The 26,963-nt window shown below is 40.2% G+C and overlaps 1 long non-coding RNA gene across 2 annotated transcripts in view; it reads right to left on the bottom strand.

Annotated features, from left to right (window-relative positions):
- LOC310714687 overlaps window positions 1-26,963 on the bottom strand; it is a 91,520-nt gene that overhangs the window by 26,329 nt on the left and 38,228 nt on the right. The window contains exons 2-3 of one of the 2 annotated variants that reach the window (XR_014529973.1): window positions 17,200-17,241; window positions 13,835-13,907 (exon numbers count right to left, since the gene is read on the bottom strand). This is a non-coding gene — a long non-coding RNA (uncharacterized lncRNA). Of the gene's footprint in view, window positions 1-13,834; window positions 13,908-17,199; window positions 17,249-26,963 lie in introns of those variants that run through there. The other variant, XR_014529974.1, reaches the window with a different exon arrangement.

Here is a 26,963-nt window from a genome sequence, read left to right as displayed (position 1 = left end):
AATGGCTCAAATAATGACTTGCACCACTGCAGCTCAACTGTAGCCTTAATCCCAAGGAAAAGGGAGAATCCTCCTGTTCAGTAATTCATGAACAGTGCTTCTAGAAGCCGAGGTAATAGTATTTCCAACATCCCTTCCCATTTTCTTCATTTTTTTGGTGCTAATAATCTCTATGTTTACATTCTTTTGTTGTTCCTAATATAGCCCACTTTCCATTATGACTCTAGGGATGTCTCTCTGGGGACTCACCTACATTGGCAAAGAAAAAGCTGTATAAGCATTATAACACTGTGACATCAGATGGCACTATGGAGTTCTATTTTGCCAACCCGATTTCTCCTACAAAGTTTACAATGTGTTCAACTGAAATGCTTCTTTGATGTGTCTAGATCCAGCCTAAGATGGATAAGCTTCTCTCAGTTTCTTATTTTTCCAGTCTTAATTTTCCAGTACAATAAAAAACCTATTAAAATTCAACAGTATTTTAGCATACATATCTCAAAATATATGCTGTATTGTATGCTATTTGTCCCAATATTCACATTTTTACAAAGGATATTCCCCTAATATAAAGCATTTTTCTATTTTTGCCCCCACTAATAAATGCATATTGATGCATACTTTACCCTACCTAGTCTAGGTGATTCCACGCACAGTCAGCTTAAATGCTCCAGTAGCGTACCAGAGCAAAGACTTGATCACTCTGGTCCATTACAAGTGCCCTGTGCCCAACAAAAGCAATGATTGGCTATTTATGGGCAATCCCACCAATTCTCACAACTGGCCGAGAATCCCACCAACTTCCAATGGCTGCGGGCAGAAAGATTTTCCTTGTCTCGGGGAGCTGCACCAGGATTAGGCCAGTTAAGCATCTAGACTAGCATCCTGTTCTTGCAATCAGATGTTGATGGGAAGCCTGCAAGCAAGGCAGTGCAAGAGCACGCTCCCTTCCTGTGGTTTCTAGTTACTCAGAAGCATGCTGTCTCTGACAATGATGGTAAAATAATAGCCATTGTGACTACTAGCCATCGATCATGAGCCTAGAAGCAAACAAACATTCACTTCTTTCATGCCCAAAGTGGTGCTGGACTTTTTTGTAAAGAGAAGCCTCCTATGCAACATTTATAGTGGGCCTGTCCAAAGCATTTTGTATTGTGGCACAGGAGTTTGTTATTCAAAGCGGAAAAGTCTACAGATTTCTACTGAGTCCAAAAATGTCCTTGAGCACACTCATAAAATAGCTCTTTGGATTCTGGCCATTTACACCAAACTCTGAGTTACCCAATAAAACAGATTTTCAGTAGTTTCAGGACAATTGCAAGAAAGTGCTTCATAAAAACTGATAACTTATGTAATTAATCATTTCAAGGTATTTTACGACTGCAAAAGAACATAATTGGCCACCACTTTATGATCTGTTCTTTGTTGTAAAATTGTTGCTTTTGAATTCAGAAGCTGCTCTGACCAGGAGGTTCAAAAAGTCACAGGTTGACCAAGAGTAAAGCTCAGGAATTTGATTGGTAAGGTGAAAATAAAACACAAAGAATAAAAGAAACCAAATAAATTAAGGAAAATAAAAACTCAAATAGAACCAAGGGAGTCTAATTTAACCTAAGAGGCCAAGAGGTTGAGAGCGGGAGTGGAAATAATGTATATAAGTAAAGCTGTCAAAAAAGGTTGGAGTGCTGTTAAAAATAGAAGAGTCGCAAAATAAGAAGGGGCTAGAGGGCTGCAGCTAATCCAGACACCAGCAATACTTGAAGCTGAACACCAAGAGGGCTATTTTACATTGAAACTGTTTCCCTGTGATGTATTGGCTTGAATGGGGACATCATCTAGACTAGGCCCATCTGGATACATTTTCCTATGTTATTTTCCTTTGCTTTTACATCAAACTGTTTAAAAATAAGTCCTCCCCCTTCCCCAAAAAGAGAGAGAAAACAACTTTACAACAAGTGTTTAAATTGTTGCCTTAAAAACATGTAGGAAAAGATAAAATTAGTTTGGCTTTTAACTTTGTCTGAGGGCTTGCTATTCGTACTGTGCCCCATTGCCTTACTGTACTAGTCAGTACAGAGATGAATGGGTAGTTTTGTGGAGGCAGCCAGGAAATCAAGTTATGCACTTAATAGTAGCAAAAAGAAGGCGGGGGTTATGATTAGCATGCCTCCACTCCTTCTCACAGTGCATGCTATAGCTATGATGGACTGGGATGGTCCAACTTTGTAGAGGATCATCCTCTATTTGGAGAAATCCTCAGTTTGAAAGTCTGTCTGGTATATGTCTGGTTTAAAGATCATAAACTGTTAAGAAGCAATAGGAATTACCTTGAAACCCCTTATAGTTCACACACACACACACACACACACACACACACACCTTTACAGGAGGCACACACATCACCTGGTCATAGTCTTGTCCACTATGGTAAGATGTATTGCATTTCTGTATCAATTATAGTGCACCCATGTAGACTGGTACCATGGGTTACAAATGATTCAGGTTACAGACTCCACTAACCCAGAAGTAGTACCTCGGGTTAAGAACTTTACCTCAGGATGAGAACAGTAATCGCGCAATGGTGCTGCGGCGACAGAGGGAGGCCCCATTTGCTAAGGTCGTACCTCAGGTTAAGAATGGTTTCAGGTTAAGAACAGACCTCCAGAACAAATTAAGTTCTTAATCAGAGGTACCACTGTATATAAATCAGCTGCATAAAATCTGCATTCTTTTTTGTTGCTGTGTTTCATGATGCACAAATCGCCACCATAGCTAAAGCGGCTGTTAGCTTAGATAGCTTTAAAAGAGAAGGAAAGTCTGTAAATTATTATTATTATTATTATTATTATTATTATTATTATTATTATTACCCACCATGATGGAGAAAATGGATTCTCAAAAGAAGTACCGTATTTTTTGCACCATAACACTCACTTTTTTCCTCCTAGAAGGTAAGGGGAAATGTCTGTGCGTGTTATGGAGCGAATGCCTGTGGGTGGCGGGGGGGAATCTGCTGCAGACGTGAACAGAGGATCCATGGTTCCCCTTCCTTCTCTCCTCCGTGGTTACAAAGCATGGATCCACATGGATCCTCAGGATTTTTGCATTGGGCTACTCCAAACTCACTGTCAGATCACATGTCTGTGGCCACAGCATGAACCACAAAAATCATACAGTGGTGCCCTGCAAGACGAATGCCTCACAAGACGAAAAACTCGCTAGACGAAAGGGTTTTGTGGTTTTTGAGCTGCTTCGCAAGACGAATTTCCCTATGGGCTTGCTTCGCAAGACGAAAACGTCTTGCAAGTTTGTTTCCTTTTTCTTAACACCGTTAATACAGTTGCGACTTGACTTCGAGGAGCAACTCATAGAACGTGGTGTGGTAGCCTTTTTTGAGGTTTTTGGTGATTTTTGAAGCTTTTCCAAAACTTTTCCAACAACGTGCTTCGCAAGACGAAAAAACCGCAAGATGAAAAAACTCACGGAACGAATTAATTTCGTCTTGCGAGGCACCACTGTATATCCACTATTTCGTTTAGAATATTTTTTTTTCTTGTTTTCCTCCTCTAAAAACTACGTGCGTGTTATGGTCTGGTGCGTGTTATAGAGCGAAAAAAACGGTACATTTCTGATTACTTGGCACTGGGGACAAACAACAAGGAAACACTGCCATCACCATTTCTTGCTTATATACTTCCTTGAAGACGTATGTGGCTGGCAACACACTAGACAGTTTGCTAAACTAACTCAATCTTTAGTATAGATCAGAAAAACAAGTCTTATCTGGAAATGTGTGCTGTACAGCATACAGTAATGTGAAATCTGTATATGTCACCCCCACTCCCACAACACTCTTCCATATGAATTGGCTGAAAAGGATAATCTGAATATGCAAACATATTATCACATAAAGATTGCTTTGCCATAGCAGGACACATGAATTTAAATGCTCTATTATCGGGCTGCATAAAATAGGTAACTTGTATATTGTGCAAAGCCTGCTTTTTAATACTAATTGTTTACCTTCAGTTTGGTGCTTTTGTTTAGTTTAGAACTTATTCAAATAACAGGAAATAACTTTTCCTCTTTTAACAGTTCACTACAACATATTAATATCTTGGGAATAAAGAATGATTGAAAGCTTCACCCTTCCATTCTCCATATGAACAGTTTTCTTTATGGGCCTGTTAAATAATTTAAATGATATCAGAGCATTAAATTGGATTTTGGATGTGCTAATTTCCTTTAGGCAAACTCAAAAGCAATGATTATTGCAGCATGCATTTTACATGGCCTGATGCCAAGTTCTATGTCAACAATACAAAATGCAAATCTAAAATATTTAAAATACAATTTACTTAATTTTGAAAGTCTAAAACAAGCTGATTCAAGTTGCAGAGGCAAACAGTTTCCTTTTTTTAATTTTCTTCTCAGAAATGGAAGTTTTTGAAACTCAGCCTGTCTCCATATGGATTCAGACAAAATGAAATTAAAGTCAGCCATGAAACATTTATGAAGAGAACAAATTAAAAATCCTCTAGTAATAACTCTGGAGCTATCACTAGTATTTTAAGTCATTTTCACTGTCAAAAAGGCATCTTTCTTTGTCAGCTTGAAGAAGCCTTTTAAAAATTCAGAGCACAACAAAACTTTTCTTTATCTGCTCAGATGAAAAGCAAATTAATTTATGCTGAGCAGCCAGCTGTAATAACGCTATAGTTTGCTCACATACATTATTTAAAGAAGATTTAAAATCTGTTTACCATTGTTGTCATTTTTTAAAAGGTGGGTTTTGCAGGTTTTATTATTAGCTTGGCAGTTCTGCTCTGCCACATATTATGGTGACTTCTACTTATTTTGCAGGGTCTACAGTAATTGTTTCCAGTTATGTTTCTGGGCTTCTAAATTGCTGCAAAGCACTCTGAAGTATTATCTTTCTTTGTCATACGTGGCTGCATTTTCTTTCTCTTTGCATAACTTGACTGCTTTTTCTCATCTACAAAGGAGTCAGAGCAAAGAGGAGGTGGTCATTTTACACCAAGTTCCTCAGCTGTTCAGAACTGTTCCAGGAAGCCTTAGGAACAGAATAAGGTGCCCTATTACAATTCAGATTATCAGCCCATCTTTGTTCAGCACTACCAACACTGATTGGAAGCAACTGTCTGAGTGGTTTACCTTTGCACTCTGGCCATGCAAAAAAACAGAGTTTTCTACACGCCCACACCACCTTGATCTTTCATCCAGGCAACCAAGAGGGACTAGCAAAGTTCCGTCAGGAAATAAGATGAGACCCCTTCTGCCTGTAATTATAGACAGTCCGAAGGCAGTTTGCCCTTGAGAAATAGATAATGCACCGAGCTCATCCCAGCTGCGTTTCTGCTCCCTTGAGAACTTTCCAGCCACACAGAACACACTAGAAAACTCCTGTTAAATTCTATAAGCTAGTCATGGCTTCTGTACCTTCTGTACCTTAGAAACACCATCATACCTGACAAGTTCAAGGGCACATTCCAGGTCAGCAAAAGCAATCAAAGCTTATGTAGAGCCGGGCTGGTATTGTTTAGGAAAAGGGGATGAGGCCTGGGGAAGAGGTCACAGAGAGTCCTGTGGGCCTCACAGACAGGCCTGGACAGATGTACTTGACATCTGGACCTGAAATTTACAAACCCTGCCCTAGTGGCTCTCATGGTCAACAAGGGCAGTCAACTCCAGCAAAGTAGCTATCTGTGTTCCAACCACTCACTGGCAACCTCCCACCAACATCTTCTCCCTCTCTCTTATAATCTCCACTTCCCACAGTTGTGACCTTTCACAGATACCTGGAAGCTGCACCTCAGCCTCTTTCTAGCTTCCTCCAGTCCTATAGTCTCTTTGTTTATGGGCTGGGAAGGAGTCAGGATGCTGCTAAGATGGGACAAGCAACATGTTATCAATGCAAGATAAAATGCTAGAGCTATGATAAAATTCATGAATGGTTTTTGAACATTCTCATAGTTAATCCAGAATTAGGTGGAGCAGAACTGAGGTAAGAATAACTCCATGGAATGATAAATGAAAGGAATGTGGGAAACTTGCTCATCCCTAAATACATATCATTGATATCAAATCTTTTGTGTGAATGGTAATGTACAAATATTTTAAATACATTTCAATGTGAAATAAGCCAGACATATTCAGCATCAATTTGCATAGCTTTGAAAATATTTTTATTCATGCTCCAGTAGTATGTAAAGTGGACTAAATCCTTTTGTTTAATGAAAGGTGTTGCTTTGTTATGGGCTAAAAACTTCTTGCCAAAATGCTTTTATTCATTTTCAACTCATTTGTGGATACTAACATTAATCCCTTCACATTTAAATCAATACAAAATACCTGTATATTTCAACATGAGTGAATAGTGAATAATATTGTGTTTCGATTATATTTTCACAAAGCCCGCCTTATTCCTTCCAGGCAGATATTGATGAAATATTATTATTTCACAGATTGCAGTCATGAAAGTTTATTTAAAATAAATCATGCACACTGTGTGAGGGAATCAGCATGATCTCAAGTGCAGTAAGGATTCATAGTTTATGCAGGAGCATAAACTGCTTGATTGTTCTTTGCACACAGAGAAATATGACCCCACCTTGCAGTATGTATAAAATACCATGATGACTAATTCACTATTTGCCATTTATTCTGCTCTTGCCTATATTCCTTCGTTTGCCAAGGGACCAAAGAATTTAATTTGACATCAGGCAAATGGTGGTAGATACTTCACACAGCAGTTCCATTTAAGCTAATGGGACACCTTCTATTGAGTCATGTTCTTAGCACACAGCATATTCTGAATGGCAACCATACTTCTCTTATTACAGTTAGCATATATCTAAGAATAGTTCCAAAGTAACTTCAAACTAGCAACAAAAAAAGCTCAAATGATAGCAAAGAATACTAGCAAATGTAGCTATCTTGTACCCCTTGTCTGGATGGTTTTGAACAAGGGAATTCTTATTAATCTATTAGGAGTTGGACGTGTTTTCAGAGCTTGTCCAAATGAGAAGAGTTTGACAGAGAACTAGATGATTAAAAAGGAAACTATGTAATGAAGACTTAAAGAAGAAGCAATAATGAAGCTATCCCCTCCAAGGAAACCAACCAAGCTTTTGAATAGGAGTGCAGTTCTATCAGAAGTATCACACTGTTCTGTTTTATCAGGTAGATGCTTCAGTTGTTACTTAACTGATGGCAGACAGATGTTCAGAGAATTTGTTGAATTTTATGTAGCTGTTAAACTTCAAATGGAAAAAAAACAGTGCTATTGCTTCCCACTTGCACCGCACTAGAAATCATTATTCCTATTATAATTCTTGTTAAGATTATTCAGCACAGCATAGACTGGAGAGTCCATTTATAAATTGCTTAAATAGTTTGGCTTGCAGAAACACACATGCCTTGTACTTTCAATTCCCCACAGTTAAAACAATGTTTCAAGTGGGGTTCTTTAAGAACTCACCCTTGGGGGGTTCTGTAAATTTCAGAGGTTGCCTGAAACTCACAAATCTCATTGTGGGGAAGATTAGGGAGTCCCACTTCAAAGATTACCTAAATTGCAGTGATCACAATTAAGGTAACAGGAGAACGGAGTCTGAGATTCATACTTTGTGTTGTAGAACAAAGAGGGAGAGGGAGAGAAAGGAATACCTCTGGTGAAGCTGGTAAGTTCTTAATAAGTGGCTTGAATTGCGTGCACCGTTTTGCATTTCATGCATTGCCTAGAATTCAGTGTACAGTTCATGGAAAGGTTATAGGGATGGAGAAAAATCAGTGAAATTAATATATGACTGTGTAAAGATTAGCCTATGTGGTTTTTTTAAAAAAGGGGGGGTGGTGGTGAAAAGAGTGAACTCAGTACATGAAATGACTTTATTTAGTTCAGATAGCAATTGGGCTGTGTCTGTATAAATTTAATTGCCTATAAAATGGGAATACTTTACCAGAGCTATCTGGTGTCCACTAGGAAGCAGGAAGCTGGTTCCTCTTAGATCTTCTAGTTGGGCTGGTGGAACAGCTGCTCTGTGTGTGAGAGAGAGGACCCCAGTCAGTGCATGGCAAGTGCAGCAGTAGAGCAACAGGACACCTGCACTGTTCCAATCTCCTTGCCAACTTTCTCCCACCCATCTTGGTCACTGGGAGCAACCTTGGTGTCAGGAAGCCAGGTAAGCAGTGTTGACACTGCCCCACCAACTACTGCTGGAGGACAGAGGCAGCAGGCAGCAAAAGTAATGCAGATGAACAGTAGGGCTGGTTACTACAGGTTCTTGGTAATGTGGGCGGTAGCAGTTAGCCACAATGGCAACTGCCAATGTTGGTTCTTCAAACAAGTACAGTTCTTTAATAAAGAAGGTTGAAGCAGCTGTTGGAAGTAGTTGTGTTGCCTGCCTGGCTGGGGATTTAGTTCCTCCAAACATTATCACACGTAGTGTGGAGAAGAGAAGGTATGCTTCTGCTAACCACATGGGACCTGAGCTTAGTCTAGAAGTCTGTAACAGTACTTAGTGGAGTATGTTTGTACCTGAAAAGTGTCTCCAGAGGGGCTAAAAGATTGGCTGGTACACTGGTGGCTGCTTGTCAAACTTGTTGCAGTTTGGGCAATGCTAAGTGATACCAATGTGATATAGCATCAGATCTGTCACAAACAGGAAGATAAAAAAGGTGTTGGAGAAACTCATTACAGTCTTGCCAGCTGCAGCCAGCAGCCAGCAACAGACTAAGTTGCCGAGTGGGGAAATGAAACCAAACATTTTTCATAAAAGTTTTATGGCCAAATGAATAAATATGGATGTTTTCCTTGAAAAGAAAATGATGGTTGAGCAGGAAGACCTTTTCTTTCCACTGAAAGCTTTCATGGCAGAAGTATGCTGGAGAGGGATTAGACACTTCTGCCAAGCATCTTTCTGACATTATTTCCTCAATTTTCATAATGTGTGCTTGTTTACCGACATTGTATTATTTGCGATTCCAACATGTTCTGGCAATCTAGAATGACATAAAATGAACCGCCAGCAGATCTCTATCAAGTTAAAAATCTGGAAGGAAGCTCGGCATAGTGTGACTTAATCTGTCATTATACTGTGGTGTTTACATTAGCATTCCTAATAGCCAACTATAATAAAAACAGATGCATAAGATTAGCTTTCTGATAAACTAGGTTATGACAGGACTATTCACATTCTTGACTGCATTGTTTTACACATATCAAATGGATAAATGAAGTGAGATGGGTTGTCCTCCTCACACAAAATGGATTCACACTGCGAAGAGAGGGAGACACCATGGCTGTGCACCAGCCAACTCCACTTTCAATAAAGGAGGTTTATTCACAGCTGGTGCATCTCCCTCTTTCATGATGGAGAGATGCAGCCTCAAGAGAGGCAGCATTGATTTGGGTGCCTTTTCAGTCAGCCATCTCTGTTGAGGCTGAGGCTTCCTCTTCCCAGGGCGTAATGGTGGCACATGGTGGGCAGAGCTGATCTGCCAACTGTCCAGAGCCCAGTGCCTTAGGCCTGGGAGGAAGGCCCTTTCTGGACACCTTACTCAAGGATCTCTCAAAACCTGGAGGTGCCACTGAAGTGAGTGCATTTCATCATGTATTCATTGCATGAAACCAACATGGTAAAATAAGCTCACATTTAACTTGCCAGGTCAAGGTATAACAACCATTCACTAAGCTGCATTTTATATATTCAGCCAGGGGCTGAATCAATGAAATAGCCTGGAGGGAGGGCAGTATTGTCCTTTCACAGGAGCATAGGAAACTGCTTTATGATGAGTCAGGCCACTGGTCCATCTATCTCAGTATTGCATTGATTGGCAGTGGCTCTTCAGATTTTCAGAGACAGATCTCACCCAGCCTTATCTAGAGCTATTGGAAATTGAACCTGGGACCTTCAGCATGCAAGGCACTCTACCGTTGAACTGTGGCCCCTCCCCTCTCCTTTCCACCACGCAGATAAATTCCAACCCACACAAGGACTTCCATATTAGTTGCTGCTTCATGAGACTTTGCCTCAAAATGGATGGAATGAAATATATGAACCAGACCACTGTGCAAACATGTGGCAGACTCCACAGGACAAAAGCTATGTGGAAGGGAGGATCTCATTACATTTCTCCACCAGACTATTTCAGTGTTATCTCCTGCTGAATTTATGAATCACGATCAGGCTGCAAACCTTGGCACACTTACAAGGAAGTAAGTCCCACTGAACTCAAGTTACTTTAGAGCAAATACGCATAAGAACATGCTACATGTCTTGCTGAGGCACAGCAATGACATGGTCACTGCTGTTTGCCCAAAGCCTTCCAACCTTTGCTTAATGCAAATCCTCCCTACTTTAATTATTGTGTAAATAAGTTCTCAGATGGCCCTTATTGAAGAATTATTATTATTATTATTATTATTATTATTATTATTATTATTATTATATTTTTGATGTTTTTTTACAAACTAATGATAAAACATCTGTGTTGTCATTGACTGTTAGGTCTGGAAGGTACAGAAAAAAATCAGAAAGGGTGTTCTGCATGCGGAGCTAAAAATTAGCTCCACGACTCTTAAAACAGGGGACAAATGAAAATTTGCCACTGACAAAATGTCTTCAAATATTTATGCCAAACACTACAAAGAAAACAGCTATAAGAAGCCAGCAGATTTTGAAGAACTAATATTATTTTGTTATATGAAAGAGAGTTTTAATTTAATAAAAGCCAATTTTTTCCTAACATCATTATGCACAAGCAGAAAATGCTAACAACATGGCCATTTAAAAATAATAAACTGAGCATCCTGCTGCGGAAATGATGTGTGAATTTTAAATGATATTTTAAAAATAAAAAGTGCTTTGTTTTCTTAGCTTGGTAAAGCTAATTAATTTACAACATGCAAAATGGGATCTTCTATATTTGACAAGCTAGTGTTCTTATACCGAATAGAGATTTTCCCTGCTTCTATCAACCATGGCATAAAGCAATTGGAGTCATGCTATGTCATGTTAAGGGAAAGAGAGACTATGGAAAATGTTTCCCCTTTTTGCCAGAGGGGAAAATTTGTCACACAGAATGCTTTAAGAAATGCTGAAAGAGCCAAGTAATACTGTTTGCTATATATCTGATATCTTGTTGAATACTCAGGTCGAGGACATCTTGAGCTAAATCCACAAGAGGCTGTCTGAGAAACACACACACACACACAGTATTATTTCCTTACTTTTTAAAGCTGACTCTGTGACTTTTTACTACAGTATCTAAAACTTCCTCTATAAGTTTTTACTGACTGCCTGACATTTATAGGAAGTACCAGCCTTTCTAATTCAGATAACAAGCTGTTCGTGAGTTTAGAAATGAAACCATAAGTCTGTTTCGAGGTTGCTGACGACGCTTTGTCCCCCCCTTAGAGATAATGCCCAAAAAGTCAGGACTCAAGAACAACACAGGTCAGAGCATTCTTTAGAAAAAACAGCCTCAAAAACTATTAATTTGTTGATCCCTCAAGCCAGCTGCACATCTGTACCACTTGCCAGTGGTAAAGGCGATAAAGAAACATTGGGTTTCTTCCAGCCCTCTAGAAAATATTGTATGGATGTTGTCAAAAAAAAGTATTGCGTATTTTATATTGTAAATCAATGTCTCATTCTAAAAAAAAAGTATGAATACAAATAATGGCCAAAGGTTGACAAACATTCCTGAAGAGGTTTTTTTTTTGGGGGGGGATACATATATATCATATTTTATAGTTAGCTAATGAGCTGTTTTGTCATGTTCCCATTTCATCCCTGTCAGCAACTGCTGATATACCCAGATCAGACAACAGAGAGCAATTAACAGATATTATCATTATAGCAGTTCTCAGAAATTTTATTGTTTCAAATGTGTCAACAAGGTTAACAGCCTTGTCATGTTCTCATTGGTCCTGAGCCAGGAAACACAGGGACATTGATTTTGTTCTATTTACTGAACACCAGATTTATGAATTTGATGTCAGAGGGCTGTTTGAACAATAGACAAACAACCTGAGATAATCCATCTGTAAATACTTGTGAATATGAGGTGCAATAATGCTGTGGAACTTCACTTTTAAAAAGGGTGGGGGAGGTGGCCTCTTATTGAACAGAACCACCCCTGCACAGAAGCAAGTGTCAATATTAATGTAATTACCAATAATAAAATACTACCATTTCTATATTTGCACCTGATAGCTTTAGCAGTTTACCAAGCATGGCTTGTGGATCTAAATATACATGACAAACTGAAGGTACTGAACACCACTTCACAAATGTCATTATTATTGATGTGATAGTATCAGTAATAACTGTGACATTAAATATGCTACTGAAAAACTTCAGGTGTAACTAAATCTAACTGTTTCTATATTTGTTTTCTCCTTCATCACCTCTTAAACACCCAAATACCTCTTTTCACAAGAACAATAAAGCATAATGAGTCTCTTGATTGAATACTACTACTTACGGTTACACAAAAAAATGTGCAGTCTTCACTATAAACAGCTTCAGGAAAACAAATAAAAATGAGCACTGCAGTGTGAGATCTTTCATTTAAAGTCAATTCTTGACATGTGGAATGTTTATGTGACCTGTGTGGTGTCACCTACCTCCGGCTATTAAACCTGATAAATGCAGCTTTTCTGAAATGGTTTTCCTTCATTTTTAAGTATATATTCTATTAAAATAATAACCATTCCACCCACTGGGCAGTGGTATTTCAGGATGAATATTATAATCAAATCCATACCTGAAACCCTACCCAAGGCGCAGTATAGGAATTCATTAATGCACTGCTTGTGGTAACTGATGGTGGAAAGCATTTAAGAGAGGAAATAACATCTTGATGAAAAGCATAAAAATAGTACCATAACGAAACCTTTCATATTTTTAAAATAAGGAGGGAAGCCAGAAAGATTCAGTAAGCATCAGTTTGCAAATGTCATTTTTCCTCCCCGCTTCTCAATGACACAAACATAGCAACAATGGATTTCCTTTTTTTAAAGAATACATCAAGTTTAACTCTATATTTCTTTCACACACAAAAATAGCTTGAAGCAGGAAAGAAGAATGAAAATTGCCATGCCATTTCCTGGTAATCGGATATATTTAGGTCTTCTAAGTTATCATTTATTATAACCACCACACAATAAGTAAGTCAGTAAGCAAGCAAGAAGCAAGCAAGTCTGAATTCACACCACTGTATCTGTTTGGGCTGTATTTAAATTTGTCTTTCTAAATAAAATCAATTCTGCTTCCCCTTTTGCATATTTTTTCTTAATTTTCAGATTTCTTAGCCTGTGCTGTCTTCCAAATGAGTCATAAAATGACAGATTCATGAAAGTCTCAAACTTTTTGTCTCTCTCCCCCCCCCCCCCGGGAGTTAATGGTAATAGAGGTATGGAATTCCATTGCCTCTCCCCACAAAAAAACTTGGAAAGACCAAAGTGTGCATCTTCTTACTCTCCAAGATCTCCCATTCCCAGTGAAGCATAGCCTTGCAAAAGGAAATAACTGGTGGTGAGTAAAGCTGGCTGATGAATAAGAACTGGATGTCCCTGAATATTCTTAGAAGAAACCATGTCAAGATGAAGGGCAACTGAGGTGGCCAAACCCTGGCCTCTGCTGGAAGCTCTATGGTCCATCTGCCCCACACGCCTTCTGGACAGAGACTTCAACTTAGACCCCTCTAAAAGGGTACCCTGAGATTGCACCTGCTTGAGGTTGGGATAATGCACCATTTCACGTCAAGCCCAGTATTGGATTAAGGATTGCACTCAGTGCCTTACCTGCCACCTGGAACAGCTCCTTTTGGCCTCTTGCCACAAACCAGCCTACAGCTGCAACCAGTCCTCCATGCTCCTATAACACATTGAGTGACCATTACTCATTTTCAGCTGGAGATAAATGTACACCATCAGGTACGTAAAAGTCAATTTTGTCAAATTTTATGCACAGGTGTGAAATAGCACACTTACCTAGGCGCTCTATTGCTTGTCACAATGCTTTATTAACCTTCTAGAGCAGTGTTCCCCAACCTTGGGCTTCCAGCTGTTTTTGGACTACAACTCCCACCATCCCTCGCTAGCAAGACCAGTGGTCAAGGATGATGGGAATTGTAGTCCAAAAACAGCTGGAGGCCCAAGGTTGGGGAACACTGTTCTAGAGGGCATGGTTGATGCAGGCAATGTATTAGGGAGTCCAGAAGGACCTGACAACTGTGTGTTGCTGCAGGGCCAATCAGTAAAGTATGGTCTAGGTCGTGTGTGACCTGATGCAGCCCTGCCCTGTTCCTCAACTACAGGTTTCCACCTCTAGCAAGCTTCCCATGCTTACAAGATCAACAGCATGCTTGCTCAGAAGACCCATTAACTTCTGTGAGGTTTACTCCCAAGGTGAGTTGGTAACATGTGTTTTGTGGGATAGGGAGATTGGCAGGGTAGGTTGCCAGACTCAAACCCATTATAAAGTGTGCTTTGAGGTGAATTTGGGCTTGGATTGTATGGGATGGGGTTGGCCAGCCCAAACTAGAAAAGTGTATTTCTCAATTTTCCCAACTGCAATATTTGCCAAGGTCAATGGTTCTAACTAATGCTATAGGATTTCAAAATTCCGAACAACGTACATGTTTTTTAAACATCTCAATGAATTTGCTCATGAATATTTTGTGTGTGTTAAAAAACAAATAAACACTGCTCTAAAAGCTTTCATTACTAATAATTGTCCTACTCATTATTTTTTTTTAAAAAAAAGACTCAATCTGATCATCTGCCTTATTTAACCTTTTTAATTGGCTTGACTTGTTTTTATTCATTTAAACATTCTTGTTTAGAGCCAGTCGAACAATAGCATGAAACTCATATTTGTCCTAATGGCAATTTCCTAATAATGAGCAACAAAAGATCTCTTTTTACAGTGAAGGATATTTGGTATGTATTCAGGCTATTCTGAGTGCCGTTGTTAAAAAATAAAATAGAATCATACCCTACTTAGCCCTCAGGTTTGTTTTCTTTTAAGAGTTCACTGACCTTGTATGTTGTTTAAAAAACTCACAAATTAATTGGCTAGACATTTGAAAAGTATTAATCAGCATGGCTCATGATTCACAGCTTGATGCAGTATATATGCAACTCTTGTTTGAGGGTGCCAGCCAAATAGTGACCAGATGTTTAGAATTCACTGACTCTCTTTGCTGCCATCTAGTTTCTGCTCCTCCAATACCATATGCTCTTGTATGAAATACTGGCAGTTGTGAGGAAGGAACTTGATTTTTATTGTGTTGAAAATGACACACATTTAGAAATGTATACACTGGAGATAATAAACATATGTAAGAACATCCTTAAATACAAATGTTCCATATGAACTTTTTATTTTTTAAAAAACACACAGATTATTATTAAATAGGATGGACCAGACATATGAACACGCTTTAATTAAATAGATTAATCTGTCCATCTGAAAACCCCCATCCACTGAAACTGTATTTGGACTTTGTTTAATAATAATAATAATAATAATAATAATAATAATAATATAATAATAATAATATAATAATAATAATATAATAATAATAATAATAATAATAATAATAATAATAATTATTATTATTATTATTATTATTATTATTATTATTATTATTTATACCCGGCCCATCTGGGTGGGTCCCCCCAGCCACTCTGGGCGGCTTCCAACAAAACACTAAAATACAATAACCTATTAAACATTAAAAGCTTCCCTAAACAGGGCTGCCTTTAGATGTCTTCTAAAAGTTTGGTAGTTATTTTTCTATTTGACATCTGGTGGGAGGGCATTGTAGTACTTGCAAAAGGGTTGCTGGATGGCAAGAGGTCTGGAACTGGGCAAAAACCTCTGACACCGTTTCTTACGGCCCTAGCAATTGGAGCTAGAAGGGGTATGTGTGGGGGGAAGGGACCAGAGGAAATCCCCGAACCTCAACATTTCAAACAAGAAGATGAAACTGAGATTTGCGTTCTATGGCTATTTATGCAAAGTGTGTTTGTGTGTGTGTTGCGCACTCTGCCTGCCACATGGACTTTGGACAGCAAGAGAAACTCCCATTGACAGTCCCAACTGCAGTCTCCTCTCAGTTTAATCCCTCCCAGACTCACAATTTCAACAACATAAGACATATATTTATTAATTGCAAAAAAGTAAGAATTTAAGGGTAAAGGTGCTCAGTTTATAAACAAATGAAAAGTGTTACATTCAGTGAGGCTTCACATGCTGAGCCCATGTGTTAGGGGTTTAGGAGCAGAGACAAGGGCAAGGGAGGAAACAGAGAGCGAAGGGGAGGAGGCAGAAGAAAAGATGAGTGATGACGACGACCCGAGATCTCCGAGTCTTTCCAGTGAATCAGAGGATTCACAGAAAGGAGCACCAGTGGCCAGGGCAAGGGGGGAGTCTAGGGGGGCACCCCAGGAAGATAGAGCCAGAGGGGACTCAGAGGAGAGCAGTTGGAAATCGGGACCAGCGTCACCGCCAGAGAGCAGGGAAGAGGAAGGGAGCCAGGGGGCAAGCGCTGGCAGCTCACCACAGGAGGGAGGGCACGAGTCAGGAGTGGCCACACCTCCATCGGGGAGCGAAGAAACGGTTAAGCGGAAAGTGGAAGGTTGGGCGCGCGCGCCAAGTTCAAATGCACAGGAAGGCGGCGCAGTAAGCAGCCCGGAAAGGGAGCCAGGTCCTAAAGCCCGGCGCAAGGAGACAGGAGGGTCCGGGGGGTCAGCGTCAGAAGAATCCTGGAAGGAAGAGACCCCGGGGGGTAGAGGGACCCAGAGGAGGACAGTCAGGCGGAAAAGGTGGAGCCGAGCTAGGATATTAAGTTGGTGCACACGGGGCGGAGACTCAGACGGAGCTTCGCCGATCTAGCTACTAGACGTAGAGTTGCACGCAGCAGCTTGAGAATGGAAACTGTAACTCAATAAAGACTTTTACTTAATGATCGCTGGCTAGCGTGATCCTCTGTGAGCTAGGATCTTCAAGCAGCTCTGACACCATGATTTGTAAATTTTATGAATATCCATCAAGAGCCAGTACCATGTCAAAGGGAACTGTGATAATTTGATAGAAATGAAGCAATAAAATTTGAGGTACTTGTGGCCACATTCAAAATCGGGACCTGCACTGTACTTACATTTGCTTCTGGGTTTGAAGTCAGAGAGTTGGCTTGCAGTGCCTAAAAGAGAAGAAAGGATAATAAACAGCACCTGTATCTTTTAGCTTCTTCCTATCTCAAGATCCATATTATAGGAAGAAGGAAATTGGTATCTGGTCCTTATGTAAAATGTCACCCAGAGGCTATGCTCTGCAACATGGCAGGCTTTTGTGATACGGATTCAGTTCAGCTGAAAATAAAAGCAGCATTCATGTATACACTTAAAAATATTTATTCATACATACTTCTCATGGAAGTTACACTCCCAGACACAGGCAATTCCCTGGTGCTGCCTGCTTTGCTGAGCCTGCCACTGGGTCATTCATGCATATCTATGTCAGTCAAAGCAGGTCAAGGACCCAAGTGTGTACTGGGGATTTGCCTTTCCACACAGTATTGCTTGACAACTGATTTGCAAGGCATATTCCGCCTTGCCTGCTTCTTGAGAATAGATAGAAAGTTAGAAGATGGGCCCCAGAATTATAATGCTATGCAACATATAAATACAAGGGAAGAGAGGGATTTTGGAGGAGACAAAATATTGGCAGATGTTCAGGGCAGTGACTGTCAGTTTGGACAGTGTCAGTCAGGACAGCGGTGTAGCGTGAGTTGTCAGCACCAGGGGCAAGGCAAGTAATTTGCGCCCCCCCTAACCCCTAACCTGCCACGTCAGGTGATCTGAGGCGCGTTGCCGCGGGCGCTGCCGCCCAAACGACGCCGCTTGCCCGGAGGAGGAGGGGGGCAGAGAGGCGAGGAAAATGCAACATGGCCCAGCAGCTGCAGCAGCAGCAGCGGCGGAGACAGGGCTGTGAGGAGGGGCTGCCTGGCGCGTCCTCCGAGGCCCTGACGCGCGGGGACCGCGACGAGCGCTGAGAGCCGCTGCCTGCCGGACGCCTTCAGCCCGGACGCGCGCATAGCTCGTCGGTTCCGCGAGGCATGCGGCTCTGCTACAGCCTGCGCCCGAGGCTCTTCGGCGACTCCGGAGGCAGCGAGCGTGCCCCCCCCCGATGTTGCGCCCGGTGCGGCCGGCCCCCCTTGCACCCCCCACGCTACGCCACTGAGTCAGGAGTTGGGGCAAGCGAAGATGTCTGGGTGGAATCCCACAAATCACCTATTTATGGGATTCCACCCAGACATCTTCGCTTGCCCCAGCTCCTGACTGGCACTGTCAAAGCAGATTGCATCTTTTAGGGAACTCAGATATGAATCCGATCCCATGTGGGACACCATGCATGCTCCGTTAGGGTGTTCCTATTGTTTGCTTGTTTTTAGGTTGACATAGCAAGTATAAAATAGAGCATACCACTGGTGGGTTAAAGCTAGGAATTGGGGACAGATTAGATTCGGTTTGCATTTAAGGGTGACTCTTCCTAATCTGCAATTTCTGAAACAGCATGAGAAGCAAACCCCAGCCAAAATTCACAGATTTCTGAATGTGTACAAAAATGCATATACAGTGTAAAGAGTGCACCAAAAGGCATATATTAGTGAAAATAACATATAAAATGTTAGGGAGAGTTGCATGAAAGCATGTGTTTATTAGGAGAAACTGAAACTAAAATGCTGGTGAAGTTTCACAATGACTTTTTTTTTAATGCAAATTGATGCAGAGATGTGAAGTACTGAATTTAAGATTACAAAAATGGCATTGAAAACTGAAATTAGCACCTTCTCCCATCCCTAATTAAAACCATTGTGTCTCACTCACCCCTTTGTTTAAATCTAAAGTTTAAACCCTTTCCCTGCAGTTTGTTTGCTTTTTAAAAAACCCACAAACCCTGGAAGGTAGACACACCAGTTCATTTATGGCTTAAAAGCATAGAAGCAGTTAATGATCACTTATATTTGGCTCTGAGTGACTTCCCTGATTTTGCCTGATCGTGTGATGAACTGCTGAATGTTTCAAATAAGCAGCATTGCTGCAACAAAAGTTTATATATCTTCATTTTCCCTTCCAGGCTTGCCATCTCAGAAGAAATGTCTTGAAAAAAGCTATATGCAGGAACAATAAAGACAGAAGCATTCTATTGTTTACATGCCTGATTATATTTTGCTTCTTTCAGGTTTAATTAACTATGATTTTCTTTCAAATTGAATTATAGGAAATCATTAGTATATAAGAGCATGGTGGAGACAGCTGATTTGGCACCATGCATTTTAAATATCCCTTACAGAAACTAAGCCATATTTTAGAGCTAAAATATTTTAAATTGTTTATTTAACTTTGCCTGACCTTAGTTTTTCCCACAATTTATTTTTTTAAAGGCATATTGGTTAACAAAAAGTATTTCACTTTACCAATGTCAATTCACAGTGCAGACTAAAATTATGATAATGGTTTACACTAAGGGGGGTTTATCTGGAGATGCTATCAGACTGATGAAGGATGCTCTGAATAAAGCTGGGGGCATCAACATTAAATTACCTGAGCAGCCTTTGCTCACCATTATTTTCAATTCAAGCCAGAAGTACTGTCACTGAAATCTCATCCAATCATAACTCATCTCACTTTCATTCATTGAACCTCTACTTCATTTATGGAAACCTCAAGGGAGGAATCACTTTTCAGTTAAAGTCCAGGGGAAAGCAAATTTATTCACTTCATCTTCCATGCTGCAAACCATGCAAAGTTTTTCCTTTACTGAAATCTCACGTCACTAGGCCTCCCCCCTCAACCACCATTACTAAGACAATTCAGTAAAAATAATAATTCAATCCGATTAAAATTGCATTTCTTTTGCACAGAAAATATGACCTCAAAGTTATATGAAAAATAGTGCCTTGATCTCTGATAAGGAGAATCTTTTGTGTCTGGTATGGGAAAGCTGAGAGTAGAGAAAGTTTTGGGCAGAGTAGTGGGTGATGCTTTGTTGTTTGAACATATTACCTGCTGGTTCCCAGGTATACCCTCCAGGAAAGGACAGCGAGTTTGGTCTGAGTAAGAAGGCAAGTAAGTATTAATTCTGGAGTTGAGTTTTATGCCAACGTGGAAGGGGCCTCCCTAGTTTGTAAAGTTTTTCTTCCTGCCTGCCTGTTTTTCAGACACAACTGTCAGGTTCAGGATAGATTACTTTTTTAAAGAAACCCCACAGGATGTATAGATGAACCTGTCCCAGCAGAAACCACCTCTGAATACCAGTTGCTGGAAATCCAAAGTGCACAGAGTTGCAATCAGGTCCTGATTTTAAAATTTTTCATTTATTTCAATATTTCTTTCATAGAAAATATAACCAGGTTGTGTCTAATGCATTGACAAATACTACAATAACAGCATCAGTAAAAACATCAAAGGCATAATAATAAAGTTTCAGAGGCTGAACAGTTTAGTTGTTGTTGTTTTTTTCAAACAAACTGAAAGAAAGCAGAGATGACTTCCATTGGCAAGGACTTCCATGAAGCAATATTTCTTCCCTGGTGAAACCAGCCAAACTGCATGAGCATGGGGGGAACACCCAAAGTGACCTGTTAGAAGAGCTCATTGACCAAGGTGGAGTATAAGGAATCAGGTGGTGCTTTGTGTATCTGGTTGGCCACTGTGAAAACAGAATGCTGGACTAGATGGATACAATAAAGATCTTTGTTTGTTATTTGCATGTGCAGAAATGGTAAAATGTGAAGTTGTTTGCACGGCACATTGCTTATGAAAAAACAGTCACATATATATTTTGAATGTCTAGAATACACACACACACACACACACACACACACACACACACACACACACATATAATCCAGACATTCAAAATAAAGCTAGATTGACTCATTTAACTAATTGTTTCCTTCTCCTGAAGCTGTAAGGCTGGAAAGTTATTTTGAGTCTTGAGTGCTAACCCTCCCCCGTGCCTCCCTTGTGGATTCTTGATCTAAAATAGCAAGTTTTATCACTTGTGTCTTTTCAGCATCTTCTAGAGATAAGAGACATTTGTCACATCTTGAAGAGGGTCTCACTGACAAAAGCTTCAATCATGCGGAAAGCTGTTTTCAAATTTCCATAAAACAAAGCAGACACCAAAGCAGACACCATTTACGTGATAAATTGTTCTTAAGACAAAATCTTAGCTGACTACTCAACTGCTTGATTTTGTTATCACAGATTTGTCCTTCAGTTTTTAGCAGCATGAGAATGAAGGGCTTACAACTAATTGTGCCAGGAAAACAGAGCTAATTTGTTCAGACTGCCAAAAAAAAAAAAAATGTTTTGTAAGTCATTAGACTAGAGTGTAAATCATATCATATATAATAACATAGCATTATTAATGGCTGCATTGACCTACAAGAAGCCTTAGAAAGAAATTCTGTATTAAAGGGAGATTCTAGATCAGAAGGATTTTAAAGGATAGAAATATATCAAATATGCAGCCTAATCATGGACCCAGCTCTCTCTCCTATCACACTCTAAATACTGTAGTCAAACTTTAACTTGGTTGGTATAGTAATTGCACCTAATACCACAATGCAACATACTATGCATTCTACATACTGTCTTCTATATTTTGGAGTAAACCAGTTTGGACTGCAAGGATTCTGCTGCCCTGGTGTGTGTGTGTGTGTGTGTGTGTGTGTGTGTGTGTGTGTTTGCTGTAATCCCTTCTTGTCAAAAGAATGGAGTGTCACCCACAATTCAGCCTATCAAAGATCAACTCATGCAAATCAGATTAAATGGTAGGCACCTATGCCACCTTTGCAAAGGTGGCCCATTCTGCTTCACTGCCTGAGGCAAAATGGAAAGGTGTTGCCGCCCCTGCCATCCACTTGCTTACTAGGTTCACAATGCTGTAGCTATGGCTTCCAGGTTGCAGTAAAATCTCGTGAGAGGTCCATGAGATCTAGGACCCCTTGTCGTCACTTCTTTGGCAAAAGCAGCAGTGAGCGGTGCACCTCCTGCCGAAGAAGGAGGGAGAAGGAGTGGCAGCAGCAAGATCTCACAAAATCTCACTGAAAGCCATCACTTTAATTCACTTCTCTGATGGCAGCAGCAGGGGCAGGTGAGGGTGCCAGCCCTTGGGATTCCACTGCCTGAAGTGAAAAAGTCCTGAGTTTGACAAGGGAAAGGTGGATATATGAGGAATCTTTCAGTTTGATGGATAGGTCTAGTTTTAATTGCTGTGAATCATTTCCCCAGGATACTCAACTTATAATGAATTGAGGGAGGGGTTGAAAATTGTTTTCTTTTCACATGGATCTATTAGACAATTTAACGAAAGGTGAAAAATATTTTCCTATACTACATGTGTTTAAGGGACGCGGGTGGCGCTGTGGTCTAAACCACTGAGCCTCTTGGGCTTGCCGATCAGAAGGTCAGCAGTTCGAATCCCCGCAACAGAGTGAGCTCCTGTTGCTCGGTCCCAGCTCCTGCCAACCTAGCAGTTTGAAAGCACGCCAAAAAGTGCAAGCAGATAAATAGGTACCGCTCCTGCGGGAAGGTAAACGGCGTTTTCATGCACTGCTCTGGTTTTGGTGTTCCACTGCACCAGAAGCGGCTTAGTCATGCTGGCCACATGACCTGGAAAAACTGTCTGCGAACAAACTCCAGCTCCCTCAGCCTGTAATGTGAGATGAGAGCTGCAACCCCAGAGTCACCTGTGACTGGACTTAACTGTCAGGGGTCCTTTGCCTTTTTTTACATGTGCTATATGCATTTTACATGTACTTATATTGATATTCCACAGTGAATAATATCCGGGAAGGTATATTCTGTGACAAGCCCCCATGCCACCTATCTCTGGAAATGTTTTGCTAAAAGACCAAGAACTGCTGTGTTATACAAACATAAAGAGCTATGCAGCTTGAAACCAATTGTGATGATTCACTAACCAAAAATCTATATAGACATTAAAGTTTCTTCCTTAAGACTTCTTTGTGAACATTGGCTCCCAAAGTTTGTTCCACTAAAGTTTACACATATTTCACAGCTGGCTAATAAAATGTAGCCCTAAAGACATTTTGGTGTTCTCCCCTCCCCCTTTTAAACTGACAACAACTTTTATTATTTATTTTAGAAAGGTGTTCCAGAAACCACACCTATAGCCCAGTCAGATGGGTGTTAATTGGGAAGGGAGCGCCACTTCCTTTAAAAAGGCTTACTCATCTCAAGTGATTGGGAATAGGCTTGCATTGCTATTTTCTCCTCTCTCTCTTTCAAGATTTCAATTTGCAATGCAAAATCAAATGAGCAGCCTGACCAGGCTTCAGCACAAAGGAATTATCACATCATTCTTCAGTAACTGACTGAACTAATGGCTTCCTGCTGAGCTTTCCAGCTGCTATTGAGTAGATAAGACACTGCTGTTGTCCATTGAAAGAGAAGCTGTCTGGTCAACAAAAATAAGTTTTCCCTCCTCTTGCAATTATTGCCTAACATTCACCAATCTGAAAATTCCTCCACCAGAGCAAACCACAGTCCACCAATTCAATTTTGTTGTCGCTTTTATTTTTGTAATTATGTACCCACAGGTCTCCAGCCAGGACCTCTGCAGCTTTTGCTTTCTCCCTCTCCTCCTTTCTCCCTGGATCCCCAAATACTGTCTACGGTAGGGATGAGAAACCTTTATTCAGCTTGAGGACCACATTCCTCCATTGGCAACCCTTCTGGGTCCAGAGGTAAAAGTGGTCCAGAGGTAAAAGAGCAACAGTTGTGACTCTTAGCTTTGCACAGAGGGTGACATTTCAGCCACACAAAAGTCAGACACATGGTTTTCATACACAAACCATATATCCAGGCAAGCAAGAAGCATTTTCACATTTCAAGGACATGTTTCAGCCAGGCAAAGAGCATCTGGAGAGGGAGGAGAGCAGGGCCAGTCAGAGATGAAGTCTGGGGAGATTCCTGAGGGTTGGATAAAGAAGTCTCAAAGACATATTCAAATCCCTAGACCAGCGGTTCCCTCCCGCTAGGCTTTGGAAATAAACAAATGAGTGAGCAAGCATCCTCAAGATCCTCAAATTTATTCAAGCATGATATCCCCTCTCTCTTTCCTTCCAGTGGCCCAGTGTTCTTATCCATTCTCCTCCTTGCACAATGTTAATCATATGAAATGGGGGGACAGAGGGACGACGACAATGACAAAACAACTGAATAGGGCTAATGCCTAGAACAGTGCAATGGTAGTGCTGCTGTCCATGGTCCTGAAGGCAGATTTTAAACACCAGGGTTTTACATGACAGTTTTACAGCCTCTCCATGCAAGATATGTAGTTTAGGACTGAATTTAGTAGTGACAGATGAGTCATTGCTGTTGACTATTTATGCTCCCCTCCACACTGTTCTTATGCAATGTATGTTTCCAATATTCTTTCAATTAGAATGTTTAATACCAGCTACGGGTGTCTGGCTCTCGCTTATCTTCTCCATCACATGGTAAGACAGATAAAGCCACGTGGAATGCATCCATCCAAAACTACCATTTAATTTCTCATGGTCAGATTTAATCATGTAGGAGAGACTTACTGAGAAATGTAAATGTCACCTCCCATAATATTGTAAGGGGGCATCATAGTGGGCCATAAAAGTAAGACTACTGTCTTAATCTCTGGTAAGCCCATTTTTCTTTTTATGTGGGTGAAGGTTGTCAAGACAGAATTAAACATTTCAGGCACATCAATTTTCCCACCCTGAAAACTAAAAATTATTAAAGTGACTGAGGTAAAGGAGGTGGGAGGGAAAGGGAGGTAACATAAAGCTCCTCAAACAATTGGAGAGATGGATATTTTAAAAATGCTTCAGGAACTGAAGGGTGACTAGTGAATGATTGATGAAATATTCACAGAATGAATGTAAGGACCAACATTATCAGTCTTTCCTCAAATGAATGCTGCCACTTCCATCCCCCATCTGCAGTGAAACATTTCACTCTTCAAGTCAAATTTTCACATTTTTCCACATAGGCTTCTCCCCCCACCCCTTTCAAAATTCAACTCATTTTCATCTCAAATAATTATGTTGCCATATTAATTCATAACATTTTAGGGACATGTTGTTTTCTCTTTCTCCACCTGTCTTTTCCAAAGCAGTCAATGAAAATGCTAAACTAATGATAAATAAAAATGTGCAAGCGCCATAAATAAAGTGACCACCTCTTTCAGAGCTTTCTTCTTTTTCATTAAAAAGGTAAGTTGTATAGCAGCCACCTAAAGAAAAATATTGTGCTGTCCATTTGTTTGCTTTGTACTTTAAAAACTGTTGCATAGACATGTATTTGTATTCACTCATATTTCCTCTTTTAATCATCTATGTACAAAGCCTGTTTCATTACGTATCCACCTTTAGGGGGGAAACTATTGTACAGAAAGTTAATAAATAAAAAATAAAATATACCAGCATTTATACAGATGCAGTGATGGCTTCTAACTTCAATTACTTTAATGGAATATTAGACAAATTTATGGGAAGTAAGCTATCAATGCATACTAGTCACGATTGGTATGTTCTACGTTAACTGTTGGAGGCAGATGGGACTTTCTTCTGATCAAGCCAAGTTCTTCTTATGCTCTTCAGCTTGCCCCAAATAATCAAGCAGTAAGATTGTTTCCAGTAGTGTTGATATTTTATTAATTTCAAACCCTTATCACCAGGGGCTCTTACTTTGATAGGAGTAGTGACACTTGTAGAAGATCTTGCAGTGTTTTTTTGAATCTAAAGCTACCAATGTGCTGCGTGTTTTTTCTAGCACAGTTAGGTTTGGTCTAATAAGAGCTGTGTGTGTGTGTGTGTGTGTGTGTGTGTGTGTGTGTGTTAGATCATGAAAGAAAGAAGCTCCTACAATGCTGCTCCAGTATCCAATGGAAATTGAGTCCCCTATGGCGGCTTAAAGATAGCATTGACAGGTCTCATTACAGGTTTCCTGTGTTGCATCTATTTTGTCCCTAAAGCTCTAGATAAAGGCAAGTGACGTATGAAAGCCACACTTTATCTGCAACACACACACTGCTCCCCTAGCTTCTAAAAATGCAATCAGTGTTTTAAATATAGCAACTTTCCCACTGATGCCAAATAAGGTTTCACTAACACCCACATTTCCCCTCTCAGAGGATATGAATCACCACTGTATAATAATCTACTACTCAGGTTTACACCCAAAGGTGCAAGGATAGCTGAGAAACATTTTCATGATTTACACAACCATGTAACAGTGACTGGGAAGAGAAAGCACTGTAGAAAGAATGTTTTACCGTCATTAAAGCTATGCTGCCTGACTTGTCAAAGCTTTCCTATAGTAGTAAATATTACTTTCCCCAAGGGTAATATTACTTTCCCTAATTGTTCAGTATAAAAATAAATGTTTTATTTTAATGACCCTTTACTCATTTTATGGCAAATCTGTGTTATAAAAGACCAAAGTTTAAAGAGCTGGATTTTGTAGGACTGTAGGAAACGTAAAGGGATATTCTTACATAACAAATGGGTGACTCTGTTTCAAAAGTGATTTATGTTAAGTGTTGGTATATTTCACAATTATAACTCAGGTGCCTGCTTTATAAGGTCTACCTCTGCTATTAGACAGCTAATATAATATTTTCTCCATGAAAATGATTCCACACAGAAAATGCATTTAACCATAATGGGTAATACTCAGCAAAATAGTTATGCTGTCACACGTTTCTCTGCTTGCTCAATTGAACTTCCCCTCTCTCCTTTCCTCATTCACTCTCCCCAAATCTTCACTTGAGGGTTTGGGTCAGGGGGACCAAGAAAAGACTTACAGGGTGCATACTTAAGGCATGCATGGGGATAGGAATTGGAAGGGA

This window comes from Podarcis liolepis, assembly GCF_965112155.1.
Source record: "Podarcis liolepis genome assembly, chromosome: 9".
In the NCBI taxonomy this organism is placed as follows: Eukaryota; Metazoa; Chordata; class Lepidosauria; order Squamata; family Lacertidae; genus Podarcis; species Podarcis liolepis.
Note: the sequence above shows the minus strand (reverse complement) of the source record. Positions and strands in the feature narration are given on the sequence as shown.